The sequence below is a fragment of the Sciurus carolinensis genome, chromosome 11 (assembly GCF_902686445.1).
Source record: "Sciurus carolinensis chromosome 11, mSciCar1.2, whole genome shotgun sequence".
Taxonomy (NCBI): domain Eukaryota; kingdom Metazoa; phylum Chordata; class Mammalia; order Rodentia; family Sciuridae; genus Sciurus; species Sciurus carolinensis.
This window is the reverse complement of record NC_062223.1, coordinates 14866195-14871679: the sequence shown is the minus strand read 5'-3', so window position 1 is coordinate 14871679 and position 5485 is coordinate 14866195. Positions and strand designations below refer to the sequence as shown.

The 5485-nt window shown below is 45.5% G+C and overlaps 1 long non-coding RNA gene across 1 annotated transcript; it reads right to left on the bottom strand.

Moving 5' to 3' along the window:
• Positions 1-228: 228 nt before the first annotated feature.
• Positions 229-4685, bottom strand: LOC124960129 (uncharacterized). The gene is made up of 7 exons (XR_007104037.1): positions 4546-4685; positions 3606-4155; positions 3335-3391; positions 2814-2944; positions 1925-2023; positions 1366-1497; positions 229-1048 (listed from the first exon to the last, which is right to left on the bottom strand). It is a non-coding gene; the product is annotated as an uncharacterized LOC124960129 (long non-coding RNA).
• Positions 4686-5485: the final 800 nt, after the last annotated feature.

Sequence of the window (5485 nt, the reverse complement as noted above, 5' to 3'; positions counted from 1 at the left end):
ATAAAGATTTTCTAATGTTAATATACATTTAAATATCTGGGATGAGTTCAATTTGGTCTATCCTTGTCTTTTTAAAATTCCATACATCATCCTATTTTATTTCATAAGCTATTTTCAAAATCTTACATCTATACTCAGGTGTGAGATTGGCCTTTAATTTTCCATTTTCTGCATTAGTTTTCTATTGTTGCTATAACAGATTACCACATGCTTATTAGCTTGAAGCAACACTAATTTATTATCATAGAGTTCCATAGATCATATACCTGACAAGGGTTTCTCTGGACTAAGAAAGGTGTCACAATTTACATCTTTTTATTCTGTGTATCCCTTAACCAATTATGGTAGTTATAGTTGTTTTGACAGTTTTTCTTTTAATCTTTATTGCAACAGAAAGGATAACTACACAAGGTGATGGATAGGTTAATTTGCTTGACTATAGTAACATCTACTACACAGAGGTATTTTTAAAACATCACACTGTGCACCTTCAACATACCCAATAGAACTTGTTAAACAGTTTGTTTGAAAAGTCAGCGAGGCTGGAAGAACCGTGTTCCTTCTGGAAGGCTCTAAGGGAGAAACCAATCCTCACCTTCCCAGCTCCTGGAAGTGGACCACAGTTCTTGGCTCCTGGCTTCTTCCAAGCCAGCAGAGGTGGGTTGGGTCTTCTGATTGGTCTTTGACTATTTTCCCATTGTCACATTATCCCCTAGGACCACAACCTGGAGAGAGTCTCTGCTTTTAAAGACTCATGTGATTTTATTGGGTCCCAGAGATAATGCAGGATGACTGCACTCTTTCAAAGGTAGAAGATTAACCATCTTAACTCTTTCTTCAACCATTGAATAACATTTGCCATGTGACCTATTCAAAGACTGAGGATCAGGGTGTAAACATCTTAGTAGGACTATTATTCTGAATATCACACTGCCTTTATTTAAGGGCATTATTTAGAAAAAGAAAAAAATATGCTATATTGTGGCAGATCCCAATTGAGAGTTTCTTGGCAATAGAAATGACTTCAAACTCAGTGAAAGAGCAGCACCTAAAAAAAAGTAGTGACCATGGATTAACATGATTTCATTTTCTGCTGTAAAATGTTTGGTGTGATGTGGGCTGATGTGAAAATAACCTTAAACAAATAGCAACTTATTTCTGTTTCACAGTTTGGCAGATGTTAAATGACACTTCAGATCCTGGTTCCTTGAGAAATTTGGGGATAGAATGGTGGAAAAAATAATCTGAATTGTAAAACGAATAGTCTTTATGGTGCTGTTTTCTCCAGCAGGATTCCCCGGTGTAAACCCCAGGACCATCAGATAGAGTTCCTCTCAGGCTTGGTCACTGGGGCTAAATACTCACTCAATGAAAGCAGAATGAGCCAACCAGGAATTTCACAGCAACTTGGAGCTACCAAAATGCCACTTCGTCATAGATGTGCTCTGCAGAGACCTCTGGGAGCACTTGGTCATTGTTTGGTGAGTAGACCACGACCTGTGGAAGACCACCACCCTTAGGGTCCTGCAGTCGGGAGTTTAGGAGGGAAGAAGGAGGCCCACTCCTCCTGGGAAAAGCGACGGCACTGAGCACCCTCCCTGGGCCCCACAATACTGAGGGCCTAAGCTGGAACCTTGCTCTAAGCCTCCCAACCTTAGACCTTTCATAACACCAGCGATGATCCCCAGGAACAAAGGAAAAGGAGACTCTTCAGGGTCTGGGGAAACTTCTTTGGCTGGGCATGACCACCTGCTCAGTGTTGGAATGGCTGTTCTTCAATGGTAAGAACAACACGTTCCTTCTCTCCTTCCTGTTCTTTCCCATGATTGGAGTGGAGGACACACACACACACGCACGCACACACACACACACACACACAGCATGGGGGAGCACAGAGAACCCCGTAAAGGCTCAGAGCACTCACCTGGTTGACAGAGCAAGCCACCCTGCACCCAAATATGGACAGAGATGAAGCAATACAGGCTTCAAGCAGAGAGAGGGTGAGAACTCCAGTCACCAATGCCTGTAAAACAGCAGGAGAAACTCCACCAGCTATTGAGGGTAGGAAGGTGGTTCATAGGAGGGGACACACTGGGCACAGTGGATGGCAACATGTCACATCCGGTTCTCCCTTGACTCATTCAGCAGGAGGCCCTTTGCTCAGGAGGGATTCCTCAGCTTTCTCCCAATTCGATGCCCTGAATGATTAGCGTGAAAGCACACCATAGGATTCCTCTCTCCTTCCTGGGTTCAAGAACATCAGCTTCGAGCAGAAGTTCCCTCACTGACTTCTGTGGCTGTTTTTTGCTGGTCGTTGCTTTTGTCTTGAAAACTCATTTGGGCTTTGAAAATAACTGTGTCTATGACCTGTGATAATCTGTAACCAATGCCTGAACTTCCTGCATGGAAGAACATGGAACATGGAACAACATGAACCGACACGCACATGCCTGTCAATCTGTGTGTTGCTACAATCCTGAAGATAGCGAAACACCTGAAGCTCCCGTTTTCCTATTTCTCCTCAGCTCATTGGGAACCTAGAGAACAGGCTCCTTGGAGAACCTGAGTTCTGGTAGAATTTCCCCCGGACCAACCCGGCAATGGCAGAGTGGTTGGAGAGGAATGATTGCCAAAGGGCTAATTTCACCCCTTGACACTTCTGGCAAGGTACAAGGACCACAGTTCAGTAATCATCAGGAAATTGTCCAGGATCTATAATCAATGACCCTAGTCAGCAACATGATTAGAATTCACAAAGAATCCTAACTATAAACTTGTTTATCCAAATATTTTTTGGAAAGGGAAATACTTACTCCAAAAAAAATAATTTTCTGGGGACCCATTTTATTGGTGTGAATATGTTTATTTCATCAAAAATCAGTACAGATGAGCCAATCCCTGCAATGGTGGCACTCACAGTATTCATTCCAAGGCTGCCTTGGATCTGGAAAAGAATGAAAGACAGAGATTGTTGGAAACTCCGTCTTGTCTTCTTCCATTTTTGAGAAGTTGCTGAATCTTATTCCACTCAGCTCAGCTGGGTTTGGAATCTACTTGGGGACCTCACTACTCTGAACAAGCAGTAGGAAGCACATGCTCAGGGGCAGCTTTGATGACCTAGGGCTCTAACACAGCTTTCAGGTTGATCATGGAACGTCACAGAGCTCAGACTACATGGATCATTCTTGCCCCAAGTGCCGTGGAGAGAATGTTCATAAAGACCCTCTCACAACAATTCTAGGGTCCTGCACTGGAGAAAAAGCAATTTTTATGTGCCTTAATTTAAGTTTGAACAATCCCCTGACTCATTAGGCATCAGGACAGAGACACTTACCAGACGTTTGGTCATTTTCCTGCCAGCAACAATGGACAGCACTCCAGATGTAAAGAACTGACCAAAGAGAGAGAATTCACGCAGAGTGTGCATCAGCACCCCTGTTCCTACAGAAATCCCCAAGCATCCCACAGCTGAAATTACAGACCAGGTCATTCAACCTAAACATGAGACCTGAACATAAAGACTCAAATTCTCAAAGAGGAGGATTAAAGGTATTTGCCTACATTAGAAGAAGCTGGGAAGAGTGAAATGATTGCCAAATACTCACAAAGCAGGATCCCCAGACATGATAGCCTATATTAATGAACAAAAGGTCCCCGACTCGATAGGGTTGTGGCATAAAATAAGTCATCGTCCCCAGGCATAGAATCATCAGCCCAGTCAGGATCTGGGCCACCTGGGAAGGAAGACAGGTTCTGTGAGGAGGTGCAGTTTCTCAGCAGCGGGAACTTCTCCAAGGTCATTGCCCACGAATCCTTCCCACCTCTCAGATCCCAGTATTGGCACACCCCCAGGGCCATGCCCATCTACACATTGAGCCTCTTCCTTTTCCAGCACAGGACGCCGTCATTGATATAAAGCATTTGCTCACGTAGTGCTGCAGGAGCAACCTGTCCCCGAGGCCTCACTCTGCAATCACTGTGCTTACACTCACCCCTAGGACCTGAGGCTGCCCCTTCAGGAAGAGCAGTAGACCCTTCTGCTGCTGGGAGGGCAGGGCCCAAGGGCCAGGCTGGCCTGGCTGGAGGATGCGCTCAGCCCTGGGGAGGGTGATGGCTGATGCTTTGGCCGCGTCTGCCTCTGAAGCCCGGGCATTGCTGTTGGCACCAGGAGAGAAACACTGCTCAGCACGGGCTGCTTTCCCACACCTTTCTTGACCCATAGCAAAGGCCAGCAGCAGGGGACGCTTTGATTCCCACCTCTGGCTTAGGGAAGAGCATGGACATTTCCAGGTCCTCATTCCCATACCCACCCAGGGGTCCGCTCAGACCATCCAAGAGCTGCCTGATTCTCAGCACTGAGGCAGGGTCTCCGTTTGTAAGCCTGAAACCTGGCCGCCTCACCAGCGGCAAACTTGGGCAACCAGGTTCTTGCACACCAGTTTCCTGGGATCATTTACGGGGCCCTAAGTCCAGCCAGTCATGCCCCTTGCATTGGCTGTCTTCTGAGATCAAGCACGGGGCCAGCTGAAGCTGGGCTCAGCCTACCTTCCCATCTCCTCAGGGTGCACCCAGGAGAGCCGTTATCCTCTCTGCTGTGAGGACGCTCCTTCACTGTCCCCAGGAGTGGCCTGTTCTGATCTGAGCTCTGTGAGGAGGCCCCTCCGGGAGTCCCACGTGGCCACACACTTCCTGTGGCTTATCTCACCACCCAGACGGAGGAGTGTGTGTCCTTTCTGGTTTGCATGGGTCCCTAGGATGGTGACCTCACTGCACTTCCTCCTGCTCAAGGCCATGCTAAAGGGAGGGCCTGCCCTCACCCAGGGCCTTTCCCACGCTCTGCTCCTCCTGAGCCTCACCTTCTTCAGCCCAGGGACTCCAGCAGGATGGTGCTACCTGATGTAAACTACAAGCACTCAGATTAAGGCCTTGCTTGAAGTCCTGTTCTGACTGACACAATTTTAGGCTATTTGTGTGATTAACAATTCGATTTAGTACAAAACATTTTAGCTACATAATGCATATTCCATATTATAATTTCTTGTCACTTAAGAAACTTTCATCTCCATCCATGTGTTTTTGCTTTTGTAATTTACAATTCATGTGTGAAAGAGTTTTCTCCAATGCCACACAAGCTGGATTTTTCAACAGTCCATCCCTTTGATCATTGCAAATGCGTCAGAGATTTGAAAGAATTCAAGAGAAACAACACTCCTGCCAGTAACCACTGAGTGTGCATCTTATAATGAGATGGGAGAAATATTTCATTAGATTTGAGGCTAGAATCAGGTAAAATATGACAAATTAAGTGAAAACATGTAGTGTGTTTACTGGCAACATGGTTCAGGCATGTTTTCTTATTTTTTTAATATTATCTGTACAAATTGATATAACATAATAAAGCCATTGAATTCTGATAACTACCAGGGCTATATCTATTCACTATTTATAAGGAAATTCCCTTCATGGTAATTATGAGGTTCCTGCA